Genomic DNA, 15,225 nt, shown 5'->3' with positions numbered 1-15,225 from the left:
CTTAAAACTACTATCTCATCAGCAGAAACTAAGGCAAGGGTATCTTGCTTCTGGCTGGTAGCAGGAAGGAAATCACACGCTGGGGAATGAGGCGTCCTTTCCACAGTGCACCCATCTTATGTACTCTATCTTCCTCACTGCAAGATGCTAACACTGATGAGCCCTGTGGGTCCTGAAGATTCAAACACAATGGCACAATATGAGGATTAAGCTTGGAAGAAAAATACATTTGGCTTTTCACTTATTTCCTTACTGAAGAGGACTGAGTTTTCCATTAAAGAAAATTTTCCATTAAAAGTTGCTTTCTGTGGAAAATTGAGTTTCTGATTAAATGAGCATTTTCACAGAGGGAATTTATATTTTCAGAAAAGGAACATTCTTTTCATTAAAACCCTCAAGCCTCAGTTTTAAAATACTGTGGTTAAAAACACAGGATTTTACTTCCTTCATCTTTCAGTGAAAAAAATGAACACTTTTGAAAGGAATTCCCTGCCTTGACATTTTCCAAGCAACCGCTTACTGTGACCCCAAGGGCATTCACAAGACGTAACTGCCCCAACCACCCACGTACTCCCTGCTCATGGCCCAAGGGTCCAGTCAAGTTCACATCTGGCATCGACAACAGCTGAACTGTATTGTAAATGCACCTGTGCCCTGGCTTTGGTGACTGGTTTTCCTGGATGAGCTCTAGGCTATGTTGTCTTCTAGCTTTCTCTTCTGCGCTGACCTGTTTCTTGCCCTGCCTCCAGAACAGACGTTGTACCTCTGTCTCCAGGACTGTCTCTTAATGTTCCTGGTTGGACCTTGGGCGAGACTCCTCACAGTGCCTTGTCTGGGGCTCTCGATGCGGCTTGTCACCACCATCATCTTGACCCTGCCTGTTGGTGGGGCTTCTGCCATCCTGGGACCACCTTCGGCTTCCAGTTTATTCCCACTCTTGGCTCCTGCTGCCGCAGTGGTGGAAAGGCTTAGCTTGCCGCACAGACACCAGAGAGTAACAACTGTTACTTTTCTGTTGTCTTAAACCACGTGGTTTTGGTATAAGAGATATCCAAGGCAGTGAGAGATTGATGAGCAAGACCTAGATTCTGCCACTGAGACTGAGCTAATGTCAAATTAGGGAACCATAATTACAACGGAGATCCAGTTTCTATCCCTTCCTCTGTCTGCAATGAATGTGGGTCCAGTTAAAATTAAAAGGTGCTGGGTCCGTGTTTGAACACAAAATATTTGTCCATATAAATTGTGTCATTAGGGCCACTGTTCCTGAGAGTGCTACCATTTGCATATGCTTTTAGCTGAGGCTGTAAAGAATATTGCAAAATTAAGCATGCAAACTTAAAAGCTGGCCTGGTATACATAGCCATTGCTCAGCATTATTACATCTTATTAGGTCTTATCTGCTGCTTTATTATGCTTCTCCCTCTTTCTAGTGCTTTGATATCCTCTTTGATCCATGTATCCTTGGATCCTCCACATGTCCGCTTTCTCCACTTGGGTTACTACACAGGAGTTCTTGACAGTGATTAAATTCAGCATCCACTGGATGTTGCTACTGTGTGGCAGCTGCCGGAACAGACAAAATTATTGGAATGCTACCTGTTGCGTTTCCCAGAAGATGTGCCACTGTGGGTAAAAGCATTGCGTGATGAAAATAGAAACGATAAGTCCAATAGGCTTTTGCAAAAGACAGTGAGAAGGCAAGATAAAAAGAAGAACAAATGAAGTAAAGCTAGCAGAGAAGTGTCGGACTCACAGTTTGAGTAATTACTTTATAAATAATTAAAAAGGGTGCAAAGGATTGATATTATTGGATCACCGTAATAAGCAGCTGGTCATTTGTTTTCTATTACTTATTATTCTTTGACCAGTAAGTCAATGACCTTTTCTGACAGCATCTGGGCAAACAGTAACACTACACAGTCTGTTCTTTAAATTAAAAGAAATGCCTGTTTTAGCAATTTCCTCTGGCAGGAAAGCAAGCATATCTTCTTGTTTCATTCTTTTTATTGAAAGGGCACTATCAGGCTTAGAATCCCCATTTAAATTTTTAGCCTGGTTTCCTAAGGAAATGAAGCTTATATGATAACACTGTCTCTTTCTCTCTCTGTCAGGTCCTCTGCAATAACTTTTAAACCGTTTGGTCAGATGCCACTAAATTTTAAAGAATACGGAAAAGTGTCAGCTAAAACTCTGTTCTTATTTTTTGTTTTCTCAAAATGAGAGTCTGAGGAGAAGAGGAAGACATGATGAGGCACACTTGGCTGTTGTGCAGTCTGTTGGCTTCTGAGGTCTGGCCAGTGGTCGCGTGATGGGGAGCACACGTGGCCTTCTGCGGTGCCCCCATCGAGAATGGTGAGCAAAGCAGGGGGAGCTGGAGAAACTGGCCAAGGTCGGAACTCCACAGGAAACTGTGCTTGATTAGTCCTGGTGATCACCGTCACCGTTTATGGAAAATATTTGTTATTTTAGAGTATAAAGTCAAGTTAGGATTATATAAACTCACCAACATGCACTTACTTCATCCAGTTTGGCGGGTGTACTTTATTTGCAGATCATTTGAAAACTACTATTTGAAAATAAAAATGGTAGGATCAAATGTTCTAATGCATAAATTTCAGGCCTGATTTATTGGTACTAAGAATGTGGAAAAATTACTGTTATATAAAAGGGACTTATACCCATGTTGTAAGTTCTATGAGTCACTTGGGGACTGGCTTTCTCAATTTGATGAAAACCATTGTCTTATTTCACCTTGGATGGCTGATCAAATTCTTATATTCTCTAAGCGTAATACCAGAAAGAATCACAGCGGTCTTCTACACTAACCTTCCATATAACACAGAAGACTTCCTTGAAATAATCCTTGACTACACTAGAACGTCTTTTTATAGGGGAAAAATTAGCCAATATTGATTTAAACATCACAGTGATGTACCACCACTCATACACCACAAAGACAGTATCTCAATGTTGTTGAGAAAAGCCATTTGTGGTCCAAAAAAAGTCCTTATTTTGATTCTGAGTCCACAACATTTGCTGTTTTGTTGTGCTTTGATTTATGAAGATTAACATCCCACTTAATTCTTTGTGTAGGTAATTCAAGGCTGATGGAACCATCTTCTATCCTCATTCTTGATATATTAAGCAGATAAAGTTCTCATAGAAACTTCCTTACTCTTACCTTCCTCCATTCTCTTTTCAGTTTCTTAATATAATTTCTGAAGTGGACAAACTGTCAATAGTCATGACAGAAGAGTCGAGCAGCAGCACATACTTTTCCTATTCCTATTAAAAATCCACTCTTTTGTTATATTAGCACTTGCCCATCCAAGTGCCCTTGCTGATTACCTGTTGTGATTTTCCTTTTTCAGACAATCAATGTTGCTATTCTCCATGCTAGACTCTTTCAGAAATCCTGTTTTTTGCAATTTTTCCTAGACAGCTGACTTAATATTTGTTACTCACTTGTGGCCATACTACCTATTGGTTCAGGTTGTTCTCCACCAATGGCCGTTTTTTCTGTAATATACATATTTCTTTCCATTCAGTATCATCTGGAGTATTAATGTTTCAATTTCTTTTCCTAGGTTATTGATGAATATATTTAAAGTAGAGGGTAAAGAGTATGAGAAGCTTGATAACTTCTCATTTATATTTACATTTTAAGACTTACCACTTTTCCAAATTTTCATCTATCTCTAATGTTGCCATGTTAACTTTGTAATGTTCAAGTTCTGTAACGGTAATGTCATGATGTACCAAATCAAATGCTTTGCAGAAGTGCTAGTGTACTGCATCAATGTTACTGCCTGTATGAGCCGGACTTGTAATCTCATCAATGGCTTGAAATTAGACTGGTGGGATCTATTTTCTAGAAAATAATGTTGTTTAACTCTGTTTTCTTCCATTAATGATTTAATAGAATTCTCTAGCTGTTTCAATGGAATTTCTCATGTGATGCTCAAAACACTCTGTGATAACAGAAATACAAGTAAAAGTTAAAAATTTTATAAAAGTATGCGTGTGTGTGTGTATACATAAATGTGCACACATTACATATATACACATACATAATTTTGAAAAAAGGGACCTCCCTGGGGCATAGTTCTCCCTTTTACATACTGCAGTATTTTTGTTGCTAGCTTTCATTATATCATGGCCCTCAATGTCACCCCTTGGCTTCCACAGATGTCTGTCCTCAAGCCCCAGCTTTGCCGACTTGTATGTCTTAAACTTCCTATCCTCAATATTCTTCAGGCCTATTTGTTGTTAAAACCTCTTGTGTGGGACACCTTCCTTGCATCAGCTGCCTCTCTTTTTCCTTTGAAGACCTGTGACCTAGCTCCATCTATCATTATACAGTGGTCTGCTGTTATTATTACCATTAGACCTTCCCTGGTGTGTATGTTACTTAGGCTAAGCAAGAAGTAGAATAATATTTTGATACATCCTCAACCCAGTCTGTCCAGAGGAGTCTCTTAACCTTTAGTAGTGAAGAGCTAGTGGACAGCAGCATATAACGTGTATAAGGAAGAGTGTATAATGTGTCCATGTGCAGCCAGATGATTATAGCTTTACTCCTGGAACTATTAATGGGTTTCAGAACAGAATTGCTTTCTACTCTGTTTCTGCAGTCAGTGCTATGTCCCTTTTCTGAAAGCACCTGCATTAAGGAGAAGCAATTTAATCTAATGCCACCACCCAGCCAATATTTCTTACTTAATGTTTCTTAAAAGAGGGCTTTAGATACGGCTCAGAGACGACAAGGGAGCTGAGAGAAGCTTCTCGTGTGTTTAGCTGACTAAGAAATGAACAAATAAAAGTGATGGTGGGTCTTTTGGTGCAAATTGTGGAATTAATTTCCCCAATATAATTGGCTTGGAAAGAAAAAATCACGAATTTCAGTGTGGTGGTTATTGTGGTCATTTAGAACCTCGAGCAAAAATAGTGCTTTTGCTCTGTGGCAGAGTTTCGTGAAGAAAGTAATACTGAACTGGCTCTCCTGCCCTTTGTAACCTCTGAATACTCCTTCCCCTACGTATGATTTAAATTGTCCCAATTAAATGCAAATGTCATAAATTTTAAGCCAATTTTGGCAAAATGTTGCCTGAAATAGCTTTTTCACTGGACTCACTGCAGCAGAAGATTTAGACACACAATGATATTTAGCTAAAGGGCATCAAAGGACACGCTCTTTTATTTTTTTGTGAATGTTTCCTTAAGACAAGGCACATCAAGTCTTTTAGAAGCACTGAATTAGCAGAGCAAAGATTAAAAAATGAATCTAACACATTTGCTTCCAAAAGAGCTTGCAAAAAATTGCAGATGTTAATAGACAGTGTTTAAAAATTGTGACTTATTACTGCTATAATCATGCATGTTTTCTTACCATGACGGTTTTCATTGTTACCTTTTCAGTGCATTTATCCATGATTTCAAATATCACTAAGATTTTCATGGTATGTTAATTTCCAATTATATTTAGTCTGTTCAGGACAATATAAACTAGTAGACACAGCATACATGCTGAAGCAGTGTTGCTTGTACACTCCCTTTTTATGTTTGTAATATGAATAGCCAAAGATGTGTTGGCTATATGTATCCATAGGGTACTTTAGCTCCCAATAATAAGTAGCAGGAGTTATTTTCCTCTTAATTTCAATGCCCCATACTGTCATCTGTGTCATCTGTGGTCAAAGCAATTTTTTCATAATCTACTGACATACTGAGCACCCTGAAGTACCATTAACACAAATAGAAATTTATCTCACAAAAAAATAGAGTTTGAGAATCCTCTGGAATTTTCTAATGGGAATAGCTGGATTTTTTTGGTATACAGTAGAAAAGGCAAGATCCTGCTGTTATTTCAGTGTCTTGATCTTGGAGAATCTTACTCATCCCAACACCTTTCTGCACCAAATTTACAAAGCACCTTCTTTACAAGCTGCATAAGATGCAAAAGTGCTCTCCCTTAGAGCTACCCTGGGAATAAGTCACACCTTTAAAAAGGTATGGCAAGGCCCAGCACCTGTTCCCATGCGTGCCAATGGATCTTGCACTATACAAGGTTATTTTCCCACATTCCCAGTGGAACATGCATGTATCTTGAGCATTAAATAGCATGCCGACAGGAAGAAAAAATATTTCCCTTCTTCAGTTTACTGCACTGATGTACATCTTTATGCTCTGGCACGCTTACGTTTTTAAGTTGCCTTTCATTCCCCTAGTGTTAATGAGCTCACAAGCTGGCAGGAAAAGCCAGACCCTGAAAGGAGCAAAGTGCTCTTTATTCTGAACAGTTTCAACAGGAACAGCACTGGGTTTAGAATAAAGAGCAATTGATTGTGATGGCTGAGCCCTTTCCAGGATTATGTCCCTGCTGCGATATGCACATCCTGTTCCGCATGTGTCTTCTTCTGTGACTGCTAAAAATCTTCCTGGAGGGATTAGTTCCTTTGAACACAATACAGATGCAGAAAATAGGCCAAAATGAGATTTAGAGAATTGATTGTGGGACGTATTTTCCAAAACTGATCAGTTTTCTTGTAATTTTGAATTTATGTTTAGCTTGTTCAGTGTTTGTAGCACACATCTCTTTGCCTTCCTCCCCTGCTCACAGCGACACACGCACACATTCTTTTCGTGAGATGTGCAGTTGTCAAGCAAAGGTACATGTATCACACAGTGACAAAATAAGTTACTATACAAGTGGAGGTTGTATTTAAGAGATTGTGGCTTGGTTTGCATAAATTGCCTTTATGCATCTACAAAAGGGAGTTCTTTATGCAAATTTTGGCACATAGCCTCAAGCTAGAGAAAAAAAGAGGTACATAATCGACTTTTACGAAAAAAAAAAAAGAAATTGAAGAATTTTGTTTTGAAAGACTTTCACAGATTGGAGTGAATTGAACAGAACCAGTCATTCTTAAACTTATTTTGCATAGAGTATGTAAATACAATCGCAATTGGTATCCCTTTACTTTGCAAATTAGTCTTATTGACTACATTGGGATTTACTTGGCAGTTCTTCCTGCATAGCTTTTTCAAATAGAAAGTCAGCCCTTTCAATGTGGGGAAAATTAGTGTGGCCTGCTTAAAATTCAATACCACAGTCAGGTGGAACAAATGAGTTGCTTTGAACAGGGTGAGGAGACTCATACGTGTCCTGCTCTTTCATCTCTACAGACAAGATCTATTGCTGTTAAAAGTGGGGCATCCACATTGTTTGCCAATTAGCTGCCACCCCAAGATAACGGATGTATTGGAAAATTCTTGTTATTTCATGTCGTATGGGCTCGTTATCATTCATTTTCTCATGAGGGTTGAACTGGCAGTCATAACACTTTGGGAACACTTTGTTTTACTGCAACCCTGAATGTGAGCCCAGCTGCTTACTAGCAAAGAATTCCGATATGGGCAAAGTCAGTGTCAGAAGAGAGAATCATAGAATCATAGAATCATAGAATGCTTAGGGTTGGAAGGGACCTCTAGAGATCATCTAGTCCAACCCCCCTGCACACGCAGGGACACCTAAAGCACGTGGCACAGGACTGCGTCCAAGCGGGTTTTGAAGATCTCCAGAGAAGGAGACTCCACAACCTCTCTGGGCAGCCTGTTCCAGTGCTCTCTCACCCTCACTGTTAAAAAATTTTTCCTTAAGTTCCTATGGAATTTTTGATGTTTCAGTTTCCGGCCATTTCCTCTAGTCCTATCAGTGGCCACCACTGAAAAGAGACCATGACCGTCCTCTGCACTCCCTCCCTTGAGGTATTTATATACACTGATTAGATCCCCTCTCAGCCTTCTCTTCTCCAGGCTGAACAGGCCCAGCTCCCTCAGCCTCTCCTCATAGGGCAGATGTTCCAGGCCCCTGATCATCCTTGTAGCCCTGCGCTGGACTCTCTCCAGCAGCTCCTCATCCCTCTTGTACTGTGGAGCCCAGAACTGGACACAGTACTCCAGATGCGGCCTCACCAGGGCTGAGTAGAGGGGCAGGATCACCTCCCTCGACCTGCTGGAGACGCTCTTCTTAATGCACCCCAGGATCCCATTGGCCTTTTTGGCCACGAGGGCACACTGCTGCCTCATGGTCAACTTGTCGTCCACCATGACACCCAGGTCTTTCTCCGCAGAGCTGCTCTCCACAAGCTCGGTCCCCAGCCTGTACTGGTGTCTGGGGTTATTCCTCCCCAGGTGCAGGACCTTGCACTTGGCCTTGTTGAATTGCATGAGGTTTTTCACCGCCCAGTTGTCCAGTCTGTCCAGGTCCCTCTGGATGGCAGCACAGCCCTCTGGGGTATCGGCTACTCCTCCCAGTTTGGTATCATCAGCAAACTAGCTGAGGGAGCACTCTGTGCCTTCATCCAGGTCATTGATGAATAAATTGAACAGGACTGGACCAAGGACTGACCCCTGGGGGACCCCACTAGCCACAGGCCTCCAACTAGACTCTGCACCGCTGATCACCACTCTCTGGGCCCTGCCATCCAGCCAGTTCCTAATCCACCTCACTGTCCACTCATCTATCCCACACTTCCGGAGCTTGCCCAGGAGGATGTTGTGAGGGACGGTGTCAAAAGCCTTGGTGAAGTCGAGATAGATGACATCCACCGCTCTCCCCTCGTCTATCCAGCCGGTCATTTCATCATAGAAGGCTATCAGGTTAGTCAGGCAAGATTTTCCCTTGGTGAATCCATGCTGACTACTCTTGAGCACCTTCTTGTCCTCCATGTGCCTGGAGACAACAGCCAGTATGAGCCGTTCCATCACTTTTCCGGGGACGGAGGTGAGGCTGACTGGCCTGTAGTTGCCTGGGTCCTCCTTCTTGCCTTTTTTGAAGACTGGCGTGACATTGGCCTTCTTCCAGTCTTCCGGCACCTCCCCCGTTCTCCAGGATCTTTCAAAGATGATGGAGAGCGGCTTAGCTATGGCATCTGCCAGCTCCCGCAGCACTCTGGGGTGCATCCCATCAGGGCCCATGGATTTGTGGGTATCGAGGTTCCTTAGGTGCTCTCTGACCCAATCTTCCTCTACCCAGGGCAAGTCTTCCTCTCCACCAGCTTCTTCTCTTGTCTCTAGGGCCTGGGGCTCTAAAGGGCTGCCCTTGGTAAACACCGAAGCAAAGAAGGCATTGAGCAACTCTGCTTTTTCTGTGTTATTTGTAACCAAGGTGCCCATCCCGTCCTCCAGCGGACCCACGTTCTCCCTGATCTTCCTTTTGCTGTTAATGTATTTGAAGAATTTTTTTTTGTTATTTTTAACGTCCCTTGCCAGCTTGCCTTCCAGACGTGCCTTAGCTTTCCTTGTCGCATCTCTGCACTCCCTGACTATGTTCCTGTATTTCTCCCAGGGGGCCTGTCCTTTTTTCCACATTCTGTATACCGCTGCCTTCCGCTTGAGCATTGCCACAAGCTCCCGGCTCATCCACGCAGGTCGCCTGCCCCCTCTGCCTCCCTTCCTACACACAGGGATGCACTGTTGCTGGACGTGGAGGAAGTGCCGCTTGAAAACTAACCAGCTCTCTTGGGCCCCCCTGCCTTCTAGAGCAAATGGCAGATTTCACTGTTCCTCCAGTATTTCTGCTTTAGGATCACTAGATTATTTTTTTTTTTAGTAGTATGTTCTAGAGCTTGTCAACATCCAAGAGCTGTTAGAAAGCAAACCATGTTGGTGTATTCACATAACTTGTAACCTGAAGAATTTTGGACCATGAAACAGAGAATCATCTGCTGAGAAGGAAGGTGTAATATTTGTGTTTATATCTACTCTAGCCTTCAAATTCAATCTTAAGCATGTTTGTGTTCAATAATTCTTGGGATTATTTAAAAAATATCAAATGTTGAAAACTGGTGATCATGTTAGAGATTCAGTGCTGTTGAATCAGTGGTGTCATCAATATGCATATCAAAGTCTTTCAAATCGATGAATCCAATAAACTTTTATCACCCTGTCAGACAAGATCTCTTTCACTTCTTTTGAAAAGCTCTTGTTGTCTGGAAGTTTATAGATTAGCTGAATAGTCAAGGTTTGTCTCTATGCTTACACTGACACATTCAATAGGTTGTTCTTTGACTTGAGTTAGTTTTCCTTGCATTTGAACCTGTTATGATCTGGATTGGCTCTGTCAGATGCAGGAAGAACTTTTTACAAGCATACATTTAAGGCTAACACTACCGTTATTTCCCAATGTAAAATATGAGCTTTCTGGGAGGGGGAAATAAATAGGAAAATATTGTCTAGTCCAAGTGCTATCTATTTTAGGAAGGAAGAAGAGATATCAGGAATGCACTGAACTTAACAGCACATAGCACCTTCATCCAAGTTGAGCAAATAAGTTTCCCCCCTTGCTACAAGAGAAAGAGTTTGTCTGAACAGATCCCAGGAAGAAGCTGAGATACCTCCAACAGCCTTGGTGTATCAGGGTAGAGGGTACCATGCTTGGAACTAGACAGGCTGCTGCTAATGGTCCTTTATCCAACACCTGATGCAATCCTGCCTTCTTTCCCCCAGTGCAAGGACTGTCCATTCCTACATCACCTGCTCCTGAAGGCTGAAGGAGGGGGATCCTGTAGGCCCATCCTGAATCCATGGGTTTTCCCTTTTCTTCCTGGAAATCTTGTGCTGATTTCTGGTTCATGTCTAATAACTGCTCACAGAAGTTCTTCCTGGCCATTGACAAAACCATTCTACAAGCAGGGAACATTGACTTCGAGAGACTGGAAAAATTCCTTAACACTCTTTAATTTGCCAGAAAAGAACAGCCTTGTGGACATACTACTATGCAACTTCCAATTCAGGCCAACTTATGTGCTTTTTGTGCAAGAACTGTGCAACTAGCCCCTTGTGGGTTTTCTCCATTCTCCTTTACTATCTTCTTAGGTAGCCAAAGTGGCTGGATAAAGGGGAATCTGTCTAGTTCCTGTCATATATCAGTCTTAAGTCAGCCATATTCAATCAAAATGGTCATAAATCAAAAAGGCTAAAAAGCTCTGTTAGCTATTGGAAAAGCTAAGAGAACAGAATGTGTTAATATAACCACAATTTCAGGAACTCCAAATTTATAATAGTCAGTAACACTTTAGAGTCATTGTTATAAACATTTTCTCTAGGATAGCATTGTCCTTCATTAAAAACTCACAATCAATTAGATGGAGTTGAAGGGTTTTGTCCAGAAATATTCACAACAAAGGGAATTAGCGTCAAACATATTTTCTTTTCTCTTGATTGGTGCTAGAGATGCTAAGTTTCCAAACTGTGGCAAATTACAATATCTGTTGTTGAAACAATTTCTAATAATGGAATCTTATGGCTATATAAATTGACATAGCTTTGTTAGAGTAAGCTGAGCTGTGCAAGCATAGACAATGGTCTACCCTGTACTTTGTAGCTTAAGATAATGAACTTATCTTCTGGGGACAAGAGTGTGGTGGTTATAGAAAAGTAACTTCAGTTTTACTGTCATCATTTCTGGCATAAAACCTAGCAATTCAAAAATACATGCATGTTCCACAAATGCTCTGGTAAAGAACCAAATCAAAGCTCAGAGCTGGAAATGGAAGAATTAGAAGTCTATCCCAATCTCAAGTGGGAAAATGAGAAGGGAGAATGTTAATGAATCTACAAGGTCATAAACTTCTACTCAGTGATAGTCAGTAATGCTTTTATGCTGTTACTGTACACAGCTTCCCCAGGGCAACTTGATGTTCTTGCTCAGACCTTTGCTAAAAGATAGCTACAAATGAAGTGTTTTTGACAAAGTCAGGGAGACATAATGAAAAATTGACGTATGCATACTCCGTTTATGATCTTTTCCGGTACCGTACTCCAAATACAAATCATTGTAACAAATATAAAAAAAAATTGCTCATGAAAAAATTAGAAGGAGCCAATTCTGTGTGTGATCAGCTTGCTAATCATTTGTCTTCTTTGTGAATCTAACTTGTAAGGGATGCTTTGCCTCTGACTCAAGATTTGTGCATGAAAAGCAGCTATCCGCTGGAGAGGCGTGAGGCTTTAGGCAAGGAGCTGGCTGAGCCGAGCAGAGGCAGCAAAAATTCAAGTTAGGCCAGCTTGCCAGCTGCTGGCACAGGATAGGGTCTGATAACAAGCACTCGTCTCCCAGAGTGGATGCCTCTCATCTAATGTTAGACATCTACATGGTAGGAGTCTTCCTAAGCTAATCGTTGAGGTTCTGTGTATAGTTAGCTATATCTGGGGAATATGTGCTTTCAGAGGAGAATTGATTCTACCTGTCTCAGGTTCCTACTTAGAATGAGATGAATTACCCCTTAGAAGTGTCTAATGCTTGCTGTTGCCAAAGACAAGAGACTAGACAATGTGCTTAGATTAGGTGCCTAACTTTTGGTTGGAGAAATTTAAATGAGATGACTCCCACTCCTGATATTTTCCTACAATTCTTTCATTTCCTAGCCTTCTAGAAGGGAAAGATAAATTCTTCTGGGAAAGAATCTGTATCATAGATGTCCCACATCAATCATATTTGTTATAGGAGGTTGGTTGAAATGACTTATTAGGGTCAAATCCCTGTTCCTAAGGTTATATATCACTGTCATATTTCATTTATAAGACTTGACACTTTTGAATTCATCTACTCCTGCATATGGGATTTCTCACAAATGTGCTTAAACTTCAATTTTTTTAATGCTTATTATAATCCTCTTGTATCATTCAGATCAGTGTATTTCCAGTATAGGGGCTGTAATGCTGCACAATACATGCTCCCTGGAGTTCTAGTATGGTAGAAGATCTGCTTAGACGTATGTACAGGATATAAATAAACCAGATCAAAGTGCTAAATCTGGGCTTCAAAGAAAGTTCAAAGGATATAAAGAAGCTCAGGCAATAATAGGAATGATTAGCATTAGCATTACTGGCATTACTGAGAAAAAAAGAGCTATGTCCTGTGTTAAGGCAATAATTTAACCTTCTTAGCTTCCACTGAGCACTAAATGCATAATGCTAATCCAAACTTATGGAAGCAAAATGGTTAATTTGGCTATAGATGGACCAAATAGAGAATTGTGAAAGTAAAATTCCCTCATTGATAGTGGTCCAGACACTACATGTGTTGACTGTACTTATTGTCTTTCTTATTTGAATTTATTTTCCTCTTGTTCCTAAGAGTTGTTTAATATATGAGACTGATTGCCTGTCATAAATCATACAGACTGCTCAAAGGGAGGAACGTAATAGCACTGTTAGCCATGTTACTGCTTCCAAGTCAAGGTTTTTCCCTCCAAGAAGTGGCCTTACCTCGTGGAATTTTATATTTTTATTAATTCAAGCAGAATAGCTTGGAAACTGATAAAGACAGAAAAGAGAAATAAATGCAGCATTTCAAGGTCAGCTGGTGGTTTAGGATGTACATCCAAGATTTCCGGAAATGCTATAGGACCTGTGACTCTTTGGGGTATGGCCTGACAAAAGAAACTTTCCCCAGTGTGCATGTATTTGACTGGCTCGCAGCAGTAAGTACCTCCTTTCCTGACCACTCATTCCTATGCTTCCAGTAGCCTTCTCACCCTCAGTATATGACATGAGTCAGGGACAGGGGCAGGAGGATCTGGATCCCACAGAGAGAGCATCTGTGACTCCTGTGTTGTGAGATGCTACCCAGATTCTCTTTCTCTGTGTTATTAGGAAAAGATCAGAGATAAAAGTCTCTTAGGATATTTGAAATCCCTTTTTCCCTCCAACATTCGTGACAGTGTATTTATGTATTGTATGCAGGATAGGTACTGTGAGGTAGAAACTCTGCTAGAAAATAGTTAATCATCTGTTCAGCTGCTGAATTTCATATGCATTGAGCAAGGAAATGCTGGTAAGACTGGATGAACAGAGACATTGAAGCCAGCTTAGAAGGCTATTAGCCTTGGAGGGAATATTGTGAAATCTATTCTATTTAACATGCATAAGTATGGTTATTAGGAAACAAAACCAATCAAAAAAAAAAAAAAAGAGAGAGAGAGAGAAATTTAAGAAAGAGCATCTTCTCCTTTTCCTTTTTTTTTTTCCTTCAGTCATTTTTAGTTCTTTCCCCACTTACAGGCAACTGCTTCAACTTGTGAATGTCAAACAGAAGCAAGTTCTTGCAACTGAGATTTTTTTTCTGATTCCATGTAATGGAGAAAGGCATCTTTTGACCCCCTCAGGATGTGAAGACACCCCTTTATTTCCCAGTGTAATGGTGGCCACAGACAAGCTGCCCCCTTGCAGCTCAGTCAATGATGCAATGGAAAGGGCCAAAAGAGGCCACGGCACAAGTTCCCTCTGCAGCAACCCTGAGCCCTGAAAGTCAGGGGAAGAGCACAGAGAGTGATAGAGAGAAGCATAATATTTGCTCCAGCAATCCCCAGTGCACAGTACATTTATAGGTACTACCTGCTAGCCTGGAGCTTTGATGTACTAGACAGCAAAATAGCCATGCTCAGCTTGCAAACCTCTGGACAGATAGGAAAATAATTCCTCTTCAGTGCCAGAAAGGGATGACAGGGTATCTATTGCTGAAAACTACAGCTGCAATGATTTCAAATGACCATTTTCTTGTTACCACACTAAATACTTATTGCTGTTTCGTGTCATTCAGCAAACATTGGACAGAAATAGTTACATAATTAGCCCATTAGCAAAAAGAAAATATTTTCCTTCATTTATTTTTTGTAAAACAAATTATAGTAGAGCTAATGGAATCAAACCCATTTAAAGACTTTCTGACTCACATGTGGTAGAAATTATTGCTCTCCTGACACAGTAACATTTTTAACTAAAAACATGTAACCAGTGGGATCATTATTATCCTACTGATTGGAATACTGGTAGGGTGTACCAAATTTTGCTTTTGTATGCTGAGGTCTTAACATTTATAAACACCACCCTCAGCTCTTCCATGATGTGTGGTCCCAGTGACAAAGACCCGACCATCAAAACTATGTCTGGCTGCAGGACCATGATGAGCAAGACCATAATTCTTTCAAGCAACACAGCCTAAGCCAACAGCGCTGAGGAAGGGATGAATTGCTCCCCTCATCATGAGCAGAACAGAGGTTAGTTCTGAAGCTCGATAATGGTAATTTCTGTGCTGAATAATTCCAAGATTTACTGTTTTAAGAGTTGATGTAATACATAATTCCATAGACCTAAACTGCCTCCTGCACCCAGGAATGTCAAAATTTCCAGTGCTGTTTGGCCTAGCTCTAAAAATGA

The sequence above is a fragment of the Tinamus guttatus genome, unplaced genomic scaffold (genome assembly GCF_059628265.1).
Source record: "Tinamus guttatus ecotype Peru unplaced genomic scaffold, ASM5962826v1 Tinamus_guttatus_pri_ptg000115l, whole genome shotgun sequence".
NCBI classification, from domain to species: domain Eukaryota; kingdom Metazoa; phylum Chordata; class Aves; order Tinamiformes; family Tinamidae; genus Tinamus; species Tinamus guttatus.
Note: the sequence above shows the minus strand (reverse complement) of the source record.